Source organism: Solanum lycopersicum, chromosome 12, assembly GCF_036512215.1.
Source record: "Solanum lycopersicum chromosome 12, SLM_r2.1".
Taxonomy (NCBI): Eukaryota; Viridiplantae; Streptophyta; class Magnoliopsida; order Solanales; family Solanaceae; genus Solanum; species Solanum lycopersicum.
The window spans coordinates 19,060,634-19,073,655 of NC_090811.1; positions in this window are offsets into that span (position 1 = coordinate 19,060,634).

Sequence of the window (13,022 nt, forward strand, 5' to 3'; positions counted from 1 at the left end):
TAAATTTTACCTTGGTCAACATTCATGGTAAACATGCTCTGATGAGAATTTTGTTAGTGTAGTTAGTTGTAGGATGTCTAATTTGGTATAGAATAAATATTCATGTTGTTTCTTATGCTTTTGGCCTCTTTTTGAGTTTTTATGGAATTTGACAAAAATGGAACATGAGGTGGGACATTTTTTATCGAGGTTACCTCGGATGGAAGTTTCAACGGTTTTGTTGAGCCTAGAAAGTTGAATTTTATTGGGTAGCATATATTTTTAGCGGATAAGGGGTTCTAAACATAACTAAGGGCATTCTGTTGGAGAATTCGACGTCTAATTAGCTCAAATGTATGTTGGTTGTTGGTACATCCATGTGATGCCTTTATGTTTGCGCACATAAGATTGTGTTTGTGAAGGGTTATCATCCATACTCCAACTTACATGGAGGCCAGGCTGCATTCGTGATGCCGTGGAACTCGTCCCTACACTTTCACGCTATGACAACAACGTTCACAAAGCCCTGAGGATTGCTAAGTGACATTAACGTGAGGGATTCCATGTTTATAGAGCCATGGAGCTGAGCTGGATGCGTTCACGGTGATCTTCCATGTCACTGATGGAAAAATTACTACTTTTTAATTTATACCAACACGATCAACACTATCTCAAATCTCCTAAGGATTATTTCTCCCTTATTTTGCTTAAATTAAGGTTATTCAAATGCTTGTGGCTCTTTGGGATTGTGGCTACATGGGAGACTTCCAAGAAATTATTGGTGAGACTCCAATTGAGGTACAATCAATGTTAAGTTGGCCACCTTGTCATTTTATTTGAGGTTATATGTGTAGTGGTGCATGTGTTTATTTCTAACTATTCTGAACCCGAAATTGTGTTTGATTTTGGAACAAAATCTCGGGCTACGACTTTCGACCTTTTGCTGAAACCATCTTTTGGATCCTTAGAACAGGTTTCACATTTCCTTTTTGACTCAAGTTTGGGTCCATATCATATTATTGTGATTTTAATGTGAAAACATTCTGGATGATTAAGTGAACGATAATAAGATATTGTGGTGGTGTTTGAAGGAATGTTGGGAGTGGATAGCCCTATTGTAGTGGATTCATAGCGTTTAAAATTGGCTTTGGTCTATTGTCTTGATTGAGCTTCTTAGGTAATGCTTCATATAGATTCCATGTAATTTAAATTTTTTTGCTGGGTGTCTAGCTTTCTCCTTATTCGTTCCATCCTTTCACGATTTCATAGGAACCTTAGGCTTATTATAGGGTTGTTTGTGGTTAAATGTTTTAGAATAACTTATGATTCTTGTATTTATCATACATTAATATGCATCACTTGTCACTAGTATACTTATATATTTGTTGCTTCCTTTGGATTATGGGGGCTGGTCAGGTTTAGTTTGTTGACTTTATTTTCTGGGTATGATTAGGTTAGTTTTGACTATAATTTATGTTTTTATTACCATTATCTTGTTAGCGAATAGGATTTTCCATTAGAATTGTAATTGTGGTCCTCCTCAATATGGGTAGTTTATCTGATATCTTAGTTCCTTATAAATTTGTTGTTGGATTTTGTTCCATGTAAATTGTTGACTCGTCCTCTTATCTCTTGTATAATATTTTTGTTATTTCTTGCCTTACTACATTGGTATATCATATTTTGTTACTTGTTATTTATATCTTTCTTACTTGTTTATCTTTGTGTTCTCTTTTTATCTCCGTTAGTTTGTTCCTATAGATACCCTTGTATGCTCTCAAACTACACTTCTACACCCTGTAGATAAGAATTTGAGTTATCATCATTGATTTGTATTTGTGTGGAGCAACATAGAGTTTCAGAGACTATGGTTAGCTCTTCGCATCCTCACCTACTGGTTTCCATCTATTTTTGCTAGGCTTTGTCTTTATATTATAATCTGGGATAACATGTACTTAGCTTTATCTTGAGAAACTCGTGTACTTTTATTTTGGACTAGATGCTTAACTTAAGGCTGATGTAGGGTCTTGGGATGGTTATGTAATTTTTTTTTGTTAACTATATTATTTTCACTTTGTTTTAAACTATATTTTTTGTTATATTTGCTTGGTGATATGTTGCTTATAACTCTTGGAAGAGTTAGGCCTACCTTCTAGTAGGGTTAGTAGGTCCCATCATGACCTTAGAAATAAAGTTGCGTCACTTCGGTATTTAAGATTTAGGTCTAGATGAATTATTCTAATGATGTAATTTATGTAGATGGGTCTTGCGGATTAGTGAAAACTTGTATGCATCCTATGTTTTGGAGGCTATATGGCATTCATATGGATTTATATTTTTAACAACTGCTCATGTGCGTTCTCTTTGGAAAACCGCTAAAACTACTTTTTGGAATCTATTCTCTCCTACATGGGCAGAATGAAGATATTTGATTGTTGTGGATGGATAATCAACACATTCCACCAAATTTTTAACAAGTTAGTAGGGCTACAAGGCCTCAAACGATCACATACCTTAATGTTTGAGGCACCCTTCAACATCGAGAGAGTTTTAGGGTAGCCCATACTTGAGAGGTCGAATTGATTTGAGAGGTCTTCACAATAACTCTAGAGAGTGCCTTGGGTCGTAGTTATTGCTCTTGTCTTTGAATACATCTAATACTCTTCAGGATAGTATGTTTAGATTTGAATGTACCTTTATAAAGCTTGGTTATCAGTTTAAATCTTTTCCCCTACTTGGGACAACGACCAGAGTTACTCAGTTATATTAGTCTCATGGGTTGTCAGTACCTTTAGTCAGATATTGTTCATTTAGTATTGCTATTTCAAGATTAGGTGTTCAGGTTTAGGTTGGAAATGATCCATTCTATTTTTCTGCAAGATGGCTAGAGGTTGAAACTCCAGCTATTTCATCATTAAATACAATTTGTAGATTTATCCTTTAAGTGTTCATTTTGTGTGAATTGGGGTTTTTCAGTATCATTTGGGATATTTGAAAATTATCTATCATAGGCCTATAATGGATACTTAATGTGAGGTTTGTATATGTGTTGTGCATCTTGTAATATTTTTTTAGTGAATCAATTAGAATGTGTAGTTTCAATTGGGAGTACTGGTTGAGTAATTTCTATTGTCTTTGCCTTGATTGTCTATTTGTGATTGTTGCATTGGGATTATAGGTTTCCCTTTTTGCCACATGTTGTGTGTTTTTGTAGTGATACCTATCCTACTTGATTGGTGGCCATACCCACTTTCCCTACTGTGAGCTTTGTGTGTTGTACGCCCTAGATTTCTTTGGAGATTAGCTTAGATATTGCTAGTTATTAGATTTGGGTGTTGGGTAGTTTCACTTTTTTAGTTGTGGTAGTACTTTTTTTTTCATTATACCTTTTCCTTAGTTTCTTCTAGATTGTAGAGTTGTATTTTTTCTAGTTCAACTCTTTTTGGATTAGCTCTTTTCTTGTTGTGTCGGAGTTTGGTTATGGATTTCTAAAATTTGGAGTAGTGACTCCTTCAGATTCCTTGTTGTGTCTTTCTGTTGTTGTTTTTGAATCTTTGGTGTTGTGTTAAAAAATCTCGAGGTTGGTGTTTGACTTAGAATAAAAATTTTGGTGTTCATCAGTAGTTTTAGACTTCAGCTACTTCTTGAAAATGGAAATTTGTGAAGAAGGTTCACCTTTTGGATAGGGTAAAAGTAATTCGTGGGATCCATAATCTGGTTCTTATTGAGGATGAAAAATTTCTTTTACCATGATTGGTATTTTACAAATTTCATTGATTGGAGATTTTGCCCTGGTATTACGACTAGGTAACTATGTTTACACATGACCTACTGGCTAGGTTTCCTTTAGGAAAGTTTTTTGTCCTAAATTTTTGGTGGCAGCGTAGTGTGTGGGCTTGTGGTGTAAGTTTTTCACAAGTTCCTTAGCTTAGAGTAGGTCCTTGAAGTAGGGCACAATGTCGATTTATCCTTTGCAATATGATATCCCTAAGGAGTGGCATGGTTTGGCTTTAAGAAGGTTGTATTCCTATTGAATTTTTTGTGTTTTCAGAGTTAAGACTCGATTTTTGGCATAGTACGAAAAGGAATAGACCAAAATACCCTCTAAAAACAAATGAGATGCCTTAAATAGAGAAGCTTCACTCAATTGAGAATAACCTTATAATCCGCTCTAAAATTAATCAAACTTGGCGGAGGTTAAAAAAGAACCAAAGACCTTCAATTTAATAGGCGATGGGCGACCTACTATTTATGTGCTTAAAGATATGGCCACTTGGTATTAACCCAAAACATAAAAATCATTTGTGACTTGTACTAATTTCTCTTTAGTTCTTTTCAAAACTTGAGGTATTAAAATAACCCCCGTCCCCCTTGTAAACATACTTTATTGAATGTAATAAAACAAAGAATCATAAGGGTATGAAGTTTCTTATAGCCAAATTCAAGATCACAACATGCAATAATAAAAACATAACATCTCATTTTAAGAGTACTTTACAAAGAGTAAGTACGTTGGACATGATTTGTATTTGAAGGAAAGAGACGAGGGTATCTCTTCTTCATGTCCTCCTCGGCCTCTGAACTAGCTTTCTCAACAAATTGATTCCTTTATAAGACTTTTACTGATGCAACTTTTTTGTTCTCAACTTAGTAACATGATGATGAAGAATCTAAACGGGCGTCTCTTCATAAGATAGGTTGTCCTTGATACCAATATTTTTGGTATGTATAATATGTGAAGGATCACTGAAACACTTCATTAGCAAAGAGATATGAAATACCTTATGGACTTCTACATGTTGTGTCGGTAATTCTAACTCCTAAACTACATTGCAAACTCTTATTCATATCATATAAGGACAAACATATGGGGGATCGAGTTTCCCTTTCTTCATAAATCGCCTTACAAAATTCATAGGTGAAACCTTAAGACATACCAATCAGTAACACTCAAACTCTAAGTCTCTTCTTCTAACATATGTATAATAGTTACGATGACTTTGCGTTTTTTCAGCCTGTTGTGATTAATTTTAACTTTCTCCACAACTTGATGAACCAAGTCTGGTCCTATCACCTCAGGTTCACCAACCTCAACTCAACAAATAAGATATCTAAATATTCACCCACATAGAGTGTTAACTATTATTCTTTGCAAACTCTATTATAGCCAATGGTAATCCCACTTACCTTTGAAATACATGACATGTTCCCTCAACATATGCTCTAAATTCTTAATTGTGTGCTCTTCTTAGCAATCAATTTGAGAATGAAAAGAACTTTTAATGTTCACTTTCTAACCCAAAACTTTCTAAAAGGACATCTATAACTTAGTACTGAATATGTACCCTATCTGAAATAATAGACACAGAAACTCCATAATGTCCGACTATGTCAGTGATATGCAATGTAGGATATCTTCTAGTGAATTTATAGCAAGCAATGGGTTGATTTAGTCATCCAATCCACAATCACACAAATTGAATAATGTTGTCTGTGAGACCGGGACAAGCAATTAAGTTCATACTAGTAATTTCCCACTTCCATTCCAGATGGTGTATGTTCTAAGCCACATCATTTGTCCGTTGGTGTTGTACCCTAACTTATTGGCAATTTATGTACTTAGCAATGAAATCAGCAATAACAAACATTCTCCTATTAATCCACCTATAGACTTCTCAATATTCATTGTACATATAAGTGTAAAGAGGATGAATCAAATATCTAGAACTATGGTTTTCTTTCATGATCATTTGTTGTGGTTGTTCTACCTTACGTACAGACAATCTACCTTGATATCTTAACACATCATCTCCTATTTGTTTGAAATCCATTAACTTTTGCTTATGAACCTTTTCCTTTACTTCAATTAAGGGTGGGTATTTTTCTCGTTTCTCCGTTATTTCACACACTAATTATTATTCAGATCCATTCATCACCACAACCCTATCTTAAGTTGAATCTAACAGATAGACTACCAAACGTGAATGTTTGTGAATTTCTTTACCCAATTATTTCTTGCCTTCCTCAACATGAGAAATACTTCCCATAGACAACCTTATGAAAGCATCAACAAGACCATTAGCCATGCTTGGGTTATATAGAATACTCATGTCATAATTCTTGAGAAACTCTAACCATCTTCTTTTGGTAAGATTAAGTTCATTCTAATGGAAAACATAGTAGAGACTCTTTTGTTCGGTGAACACATCCTATAAACACCATAGATTTAGTGGAGACATATTATGAGAGCAAAAACTAATTCTTCTTACTCGCGATCATGAGTCAAGTAGTTACTCTCGTGAATCTTATGTTTTCCAGAGGTATATTCTATAACCTTACCTTGACGCATCCACACACAACCAAATCCAACCCCTGATTCATCATAATAGACAATGAAACCCTTGGTACACTTTTGTAGGGTCAATATTGGAGTAGTGGTTAATCTATTTTTCAATTCATGAACGCTCTTCTCACAAGTGTCAGACAATTGAAACTTTGTTGTTTTCTAAGTCAACTTAGTCAATGAAGACAAAATAAAATGAAAATACATCGGTGAACATTCTATACTAACTATCCATGCCTAAGAAACTCTAATATTTGTTAAAGATGAAGGATTGAGCTAGCTCTGTTCTGCTTCAATCTTGTGAGTGTCAACTCAAATCATTTCGCCTGATGTAATATGGCCTAAGAAATCCATGGACTAAAGCTAGAAATCACAGTTAGAAAATTTGTCATAGAACTTTTTGTCTTTGATAGTCTTGAGGACTATTCTTAAATAATTAGAATGATTTTACTCTTTCCTCGAATAAGTTAGTATTTCATTAGTAAATAACATAAAGAAACATATCTAGATAAAGCTTAAATACTATGTTTGTAATATCATTTAACATAAAAATTGAGGCAAGAGAATAGACATCATAAGGAATTCATAATGACCATAACAAGTTATTCATACTAATTTTGGGGTGTCACTTTCACTTACTTTAGACTCATGATAGCAAGACTTGAGGTATATCTTAGAGAATCAAGTGGCACGTTGATGTTGGTTGAAAAATTCATCAAATCATGGAAGGGGATAGTCATTCTTTATTGTGACCTTTTTTAATTAGCGGTAATTGATACACATCCTAAGGAAACACTATTTTTCCTCACGAATAAGACTAGAGATCCCTAAGGTGAGATACTTGTTAGATGAAACCGTTATCGTGAATATCACTCAGCTAATCTTTTAACCTTTTAAACTCAATACCACCATATATAGAGCTACAACTATGTTTAAAAGGTTAATAGATTATTTGAGTGATATTATAGGTAAGGGCTTCATCCGACCAAATATCTCACCTTGGGGAGTTGTATTCTTATTTGCGAGGAAGAAATATTGTTCCATTAAGATTTGTATAAATTACTGCCAATTAAGAAACGTAACCATAAAGAATATGTATTGTAACACCCCATAGAAAAAACAAACATAAACCATCTTTAAAGAAAAAAATCTGAAGGTACAACCAATAGTGGCATCGACTGACCGTAGCCTGACCCACGGTCCATCCTGCACAACCGTCAATGGATCAGAAACTCTCAAAAATTTCAGGCCAGAAAAATTGGTTAAGTCATGGACGACGGATGGACTTACAGTCCATAGGTCAGATGATGGTCCGTAGTCCGTGACCGTCGATCAAGACTCCCCATATAAATTGGTTGCATCTTCGATGATGGACGGATTATGGTCTGTAGGTCAGACAACGGTCCGTAGTACGTGACCATCGATCAAGACTCCCTTCACCCACTCTCTGTCAAGAGCTACAGATGACAAACATGTTCCATAGGTGGACGTACGGTCCATAAGTCTGACCGTAGGTGGAAACTTTGCAGACAGTTGAGGGGAAATGTAGTTGGGTCAACTTCAAATTGTCATAACTCTTACCAAAAAATGAATTAGGTCTCCTATGACCTACCCACATATATATAATTGCATTATCTTTCCATAGTCACCGACCTTGCTAATACCAGACCTCTGAGATAAAAAGTTATGCCTATTTCAGTAAAGGCCTGTCGAACAGGCCAAGTCGATGGACCTGACGACGGGGCGTCGGTCTGACGATGGACTGTCAGTCCTTACCGTCATTTGGTCCGATAGCAACTTACCCAAGGGTGTTTTGGTATTTTCCCACTTCATTTAAACATTAAGTTACATTGTTTTGACCCAAATAGTAAGATTTTAGTAAGTTTAAGCCTAGAAACATACTTAAAATATATCTATGTCAAATCATTAAGTCAAAAGTTAAAAAAATTAAAAGTAAGAAAAAAGAAAAATCTCAAGAACCCTAGTGCAAGAACGCAAGAGGTTCCAACAGTTCCAACCCCAAAACCTAAGTATTTTTCTGTGAATTTCATCACCAGGTATGTGGGATTTTGACTAGTGGGATCTTTTCATACATTAGGTCCCTAGTTTTCAGTCAGTTCTTGATTCTCTTATCAATATTAAACCTAAGGCTTCTAGAACTTTGAGAACTTCATGAATTTATTAAACATTTGTTCCAAATTTAGATTATCATGTTATTACTCAGATTATTTTGTGAATTTCAGAACCCTAACTTTGTATTTCTTTAGTTCTTTAATTACACATGCTAGGTAAGATAGTTCAGACACTTCAGATATATATACCTTAGTTATTATTGAATAATTACAAGATTAATTGTTCCGTTCTCTATTTGCATGTTCAGTTTCGAGCTATCCAGTATTTATAAAAACCTACACATAATACGTAAATTTATAGAATCCATGTGAATAGCATAATACCGAGTTGGACTAGGGTTTAGTGTACCCAATAGTCCCAGAACTACTAGCCAAGTAGGCTGTAAGTCCCCTCTGCTGGCAATTAGTTTAATGATCACACAAGCATGCCTTTATACCTTTGGCAAAGTATATAGGGTCCTGTTGATGTGGCGTATACATCGGACTCCATATTCAGCTCATGTGGTTTTATTATCAGTTATTAGCAGCTCCCACAGATCAGTCAGACTCTCTTCATTGACCATTTATCAGTATATTCAGTATTAAGTTTCAGCATGTTATAAATTGGTCATTTCATTTGGTTAGCTCTGAATTCAGTTTTCTTGTCACATTATTATACTTGCTTTTATACTTATTCAATTATGTTTTATTCCAGCTTTATTCTATCCTAGATGCTCAGTACCTTTCAAGTACCAACGCATACGTGTGCTACATCTTCTCGTGATGTAGGTTCTGGTTTTCAGCATCCAGATCACGCATAGATCGATTTCTGATCTTCAGTTCAGCAGATTAAGTGGTGAGACCTCATTCTCTGAGGATAATAGTCATGATTTTCTTTTCATTCCTTTGTCATTTAGTTTCAATTTTGCTAGATTTAGTCGGGGCTTGTCCCAGTATTTCTAGTCATGTTTAGAGGATTATTTCAGAAATAATTAGATTCAACTTAGTATTGAGTTAATTTTTCTTTTGTATTACACTCATCAGTTTTCATATATATATATATATATATATATATATATGTTTTAGCATATAGGTATTCTGCATCTTTTTATATTTAATTATGTTTTAGTTTCTGCATCAGTTTATTATCTTTAGTATGCTCATGATCATATCAGTAGGGTTATCTTGGGATCACTTGTTGTCTTAGGTTCCGCGTCCGCGTCTCGAGAATAGCTCGAGGCGTCAAAAAACTTTGTATCAGAGCACTAGGTTCAACACTCCTAGGATGTCTGAAAAGTCGAACTAAGTAGAGCCCTTTTCAAGGGTATGAAGTGCACCACATCTAATGACATGGACGCTATGAAGTATTTTAGCAAAACGTTCATTTTATTGGTAATCTTATGCGTGAGGTATGATCTTATTCCGTTCTAACTTGACGTTCTACGTTTCAGATCATACCTGCGCTTAGAGCTAATGCTAGGAATGCGAACGCCATAAATTCAAATGCATCTCTTCCTGCCCCAGATCAAGAAGTCTCCAATGCTGAGTTTACGAATGCCATACAGATATTGGCTCTGAGTATGACTAACCAGAACAATCGGGTTCATGCTCATGTGAATTAAAATGGTGGATCGGTGGCAGCAAGGGTCCATGACTTTGTTAGAATGAATCCTCCTGAGTTCTAAGAATTGCAAAATAATGAGGATTCTCATAATTTCTTGGATGAGATTAATAAGATCTTTGAGGTAATGTAAGTAACTGGAAATGATCGGGATTAGTTAGCATCATATCAGTTAAAGGATGTTGCTTATATCTTGTACACTCAACGGAAGGAGAATATGGGGGCAGATACAACTCCTGTCATTTGGGATTGCTTTAGTGAGACTTTTCTTGACAGTGTTTTCCCAGTAGAGTTGACAGAGGCAAAGTCTCAGGAATTCATGAACTTAACACGAGGTAACATGACAGTCCAAGTGTATGGACTCAAATTTAACCAACTCTCTAGGTATGCTCCTCACATGGTTGCTGACTCAAGGGATTAAATGAATAAGATTTTTTATGGAGTTTCCAATTTGGTGAAAATTGAGTGAAAAAATGCGATGTTACTAGGATATAGGAACGTCTCTAGACTTACGACTCATGGTCAACAGCTTGAGGGTGATAAACTTAGGGAACAGGCTAAGGAAAATAAGACGTCTAGGACTGGGAACTATGACTATTCTCAGCAGAAATTGGGTGAGGGAAATCGCTTGCAGGGTCAGTAGAAGTTTTCGGCTCCAACCCCTTCTTCAGCTAGTGTTCCATCCTTCAACAACAGGTATGACCATAAGGGTAGCGCACCAGGCTCTAAATATTAGGGAAGTGTTTCAAGCACCAAGACTTACCCCACTTTTTCTATGTGTGGTAAGAACCATCCAGGAGAGTGTCTTGCAGGAAAAAAAAGGATGTCTTGGGTGCGGTCAGTCTGGTTACAGGTTGAGGGATTGTACTTCTAGACAAGGTCAAAAAGGTTGTAATGGTAAGAACTGTCTACCACTTCAGCAACACCAGTATGTCTCCCAACTCAGCAGGGTAACTCATCTGGTACAGGTGGCAGTCAGCGCCAGAACAGGTTGTATGCACTTCAGGCTCGCCAGGAACAGGAAGGTTCTTCTGATGTCGTCACTGGTATGTTATGTGTCTTTGAACTTGATGTTTATGCATTGTTAGATCCAGGGGCTACTCTTCCTTTTGTAACTCCTTACAAAGAAGTCCAATTCAATGTTAGTCCACAAACTCTGTCAGAACCATTCTCAGTCTCTACTCCAGTCGGCGACGTAGTTATAGCTAGATGGGTATACAGAAATTGTCTTATCACAGTCTCTCAAAAAGTCACCTCAGAAGATCTAGTGGAGTTAGAAATGGTATACTTCGATGTCATTCTAGGCATGGATTTGATAAACTCATCTAATGCCTCAGTCATTTGTAGAACTAGGATTGTTCGTTTTTAGTTTCCAGACGAACCAATCTTAGAATGGAAGGATAGTAGCTTAGCGCCTATGGGTCGATTTGTTTCTTACCTTACGGATAGAATGATGATATATAAGGGTTATATATATCATCTAGTTTGGGTTAAGGATTTTATCCTTGAAACCCCAATTCATGAGTTAGTTAAAGTAGTCTGTGAATTTCTAGAAGTATTTCTAGAAGATCATCCCGGAGTCTCTCCTGAAAGGATAATCGACATTGGAATTGATATATTTCCAGATACCTAGCCTATTTATATTCCTCTATAAAGAATGGCTCTTGTAGAGCTCAAGGAATTGAAAGAGCAGTTGAAAAACCTTTTAGATAAGGGCTTTATCAGACGTAGTATTTCACAATGGGGTGCACCAGTGTTATTCCTAAGGAAGAAAAATGGTTCTCTTAGAATGTGCATTGACTATAGATAGTTGAACAAGGTCACAATCAAGAATAAGTATACTATGCCGATGATTGATGACTTGTTTGACAAACTTCAGGGTGTGAGCCATTTCTCAAAGATAGACCTCAGATCGGGTTCTCATAAGCTCATAGTCAGAGATAGTGACATTCCAAAAATAGCCTTCCGAACCCGGTATGGTCATTATGAATTTGTAGTTATGTCATTTGGTCTAACTAATGCTCTTGCAATTTTCGTGGATTTGATGAACAGGGTTTTCAAACAGTACATGGACTTGTTCTTTATCATCTTTATTGATGATTTCCTCATTTACTCTAAGAGTGACGAAGAACATGCAAATCATTTAAGAGTTATTGTGCATACTCTCAAGGATCACTAGTTATTCCCTAAGTTTAGTAAATGGAGTTCTGGTTGCAATCTGTTGCTTTTCTTCGTCAATTGTCTCTAGCGAAGGGATTAGAGTGGATTCACAAAAGAAAGAAGCAGTGAAAACAGTGGCCTAGACCTATCTCTACTACACATATCAGAAGTTTATTAGGTATAGCAGGTTGTTATAGAAGGTTTGGGGAAGGATTTTTATGTATAGCCTCACCATTGAATAGATTTACACGGAAGATGGTCAAGTTTAAATAGTCAGATGATTATGAGAAAAGCTTTGCAGAATGGAAAACTAGATTGACTACAACTCCTATCTTGACTCTACCAAAAGGTTCAGATGGTTATGTGATCTATTGCGATGCATCCTGAGTTTGCCTTGGTTGTGTGTTAATGAACCGAGGTAAGGTGACAACTTATGTTTCTAGACAACTTTAGGTGCATGAGAAGAACTATCCAACTCATGACCTTGAGCTTGCATCCATGGCATTTGCACTCAAGATATTGAAACACTACTTGTATGGTCTCCATGTAGATATTTTCACCGACCATAAGAGTCTTTAGTGTGTGTTCACCCAGAAAGAGTTGAATCTTTGCAAGAGGATATGGCTTGAGTTCCTTAAGGATTATAATATGAGAGTGCATTATCATCCTATTAAGGTGAATGTAGTATGTGATGCTCTTAGTAGATTATCTATGGGTAGTGTAGCCCATGTTGAGGAGGAAAGGAAGGAGCTAGTAAAGGATGTTCACATGCTTGTATGCTTGCGAGTTCGCCTTCTGAGCATATCAG